This window comes from Morus notabilis, unplaced genomic scaffold (genome assembly GCF_000414095.1).
Source record: "Morus notabilis unplaced genomic scaffold, ASM41409v2 Scaffold2427, whole genome shotgun sequence".
Lineage (NCBI taxonomy): Eukaryota > Viridiplantae > Streptophyta > Magnoliopsida > Rosales > Moraceae > Morus > Morus notabilis.
The window spans coordinates 161,927-164,499 of record NW_010360029.1 but is presented as its reverse complement, the minus strand read 5'-3'; positions in this window follow the sequence as shown (position 1 = coordinate 164,499).

The following is a 2,573-nucleotide window of genomic DNA, read 5'->3' as shown; positions in this document are numbered from 1 at the left end:
AATTAGATGGATAAACCTGTGACTCAATCATGAGCTTGCTTAATAAAGTTCGTTTCTACTAGGCAAATAAAATTATGGATAATAAATTCGAGTTGAGATATGATGTTGTGTGAGAGTTTTTTACTGTAGTAAAAAAGTTAAATATAACTGTTTATAAGAGCTTTTCACTGTAGCAAAACTTGAATCAGCGAAAAGAACAGGACAATGACAATATAACTCTTTTTGAAGTTTGGACATTTGCTCAAAAAATAGATGAAATTTGTAGCTTCGAGTTCTTAGGACAATTTACCACTGGAGTGGTGCAAGGGCGCCTCTTTTAAGTCTCTCTCATTCACAGTTTAATATTTAAATTATTATGTCGTTATAAAAAAGAATTCCACGAAAAAAGTTATGAATTAAGAGTTAAATGGTAAAAATAGAGAATTTATCTTTAAAAGTACATGAGTTTAAGCTTTTATGCATCACTTTTGATAAATATTATTTTATTAGTGTAATTATTTCACTAAAAAAATTTTGAATCAAGAAAAAAAGATAAAAATCTCGACTTATATATTTTTAAAAGTATTTATTAAGATTACTCGATACTCATTTATGGTGGATATAAGGAGTTAATGGTGGATAAGTAAAACCTGCGTTGTGAATAGATGAAGAATAGGTTTAGACCTTTTACCATTATGGGACCAGTTGATTTCTTATGTAGACGTTGGCACCAGTTGATTCGTTATGTAGACATGACCGATGATTTTTTATTTTTTGTTTTTACCAGCAAGAAAAAAGTTATCGGAAAATTTGACAAAGCTTTAACCAATTGAGGAAAAAGTTGAACAATGACTTTATAAAGAACTTGAGGGACGTTTGGTTAAAGGATTCAAATTATGATTTGAATCATGGTTCATGATTCGTTATAGTATTTTCTCTAATAAAAAATACACGTAAATAAAAAATAATTTTAATCTCATGATTCTAATTCATGAACTAAACATCTCCTTAAACTTTGTAGAGAAACAACCGTATATTATAGAGATTGTAGTGAGAAGGGATTTTATGTTTTCTTTCAATTTTATTTTTCTTTTTGTTTGGTTTTGTTATGTTGTTTCTTTTTTTTTCTTTTCTTTTTTTTTTTCCGTTCTTTTCATTTCTATTTTGTGAGGACTTTATAATTTTTAATTATTTTTTTTGCTTATTAAAATAATCTAAAAAAGCCTTGAAATGCCATTAAAGTTGTAATGTAGAGGCATACATGTTAGCACCGTGTGATTATTTTGAATTTAAGTCTTAAATGTTAAGGTGATCATGAAACAATCGTTAGGTTAAGTTTACAATTATGAATTACTATTTTGTTTTAGTTTTTGTGAATAGATTTTTTTGGCTCTCAACAAAATTTGACTTAACAGGGCATTATGGGATCCTAAATGATGAATTTATCTACCAATCTCCATCATTATATTTCTGTAGCAGATCATGTCATTTGTTTTCTACCCGTTTGTATATAGTTATCATGGGGAAATTTTGTTTTTTTTTATCATGAGGCAATATTTAGGAACAAAATGGGGCAATAGATAAGAGAGAATATTTATAGTAGGATATGCAGTTTTACTATTAAGAACTGTTATTTTAATTGACAATTAAATATGTGCATATTTACATTAAAAATTTATAGCCACAACACAAAATGTTCCTATTTTAGATTTGATTGTTGAAAAAAAAAATCCAATAGTTTAAAATACAGTTTCTGTTAATGAAGAAAAATGCATGTCCTGCTGTGAATTTTGCCAAAAAATAATTAGCTAAAGTGCACTCTTATTTCAAAGGACCCTCATTTCTTGTTGCTTTGTTTTGCAATTAATAAGAGAGGAACCTGAAATGTCACTTTTTTTTTTTGCTTGAAAATCTGGAATGCCACTTGCATCAAAAAAGAATTGTCCGTTTAGTTCGCTAATTTAAATTTATATGTGAGAATTTTGTATTATAATAAAAAAATTAAACGTAATTATTTATAAAATTTTTTTACTATAATAAAATTTAAAATTTAAACTTAAATTAGTAAAATAGACTGACGTACTCACTCTGACTGGGAAAATAATTTTTAAGCGACAATTTCTGCACAAGTTTTTTTTTTATAAATTATTTTTCTTTACTTCTGATGCTAAACGACAATGGTTGGATAGTAAAGGTTGGTGAGAGGAATTAAGAATCTAGCTGAGAAATTTTCTACCCATTTCAGCAAAAGAACAAATTTCGTTCCCATTTATAGTTTGACTATAACTGCAAGCCTCTCCCTCTAGTCTCTATGAATCTTATATCTGTTTCAGTAATAAATGCATACCATCGTCATGTCCTTTTTTAATACGCCTTGGTGTGGTAGTTACAATAACTTTCATTATTTTATTTCTAAAAAAAAATATTGCAAGAAAAATTAACTTCTTTTTGCCTAATAAATTTATCCGCCCATCTTGTTTCCATTCCACATGCAAAAAAGGAAAAAAACGAAAAAAATTATTGGGTGGATCAATGTGACAACTGGGTAATTTTTTTTTTTTTTTAAAACTTGGCACACGTACATTTTGTAAATT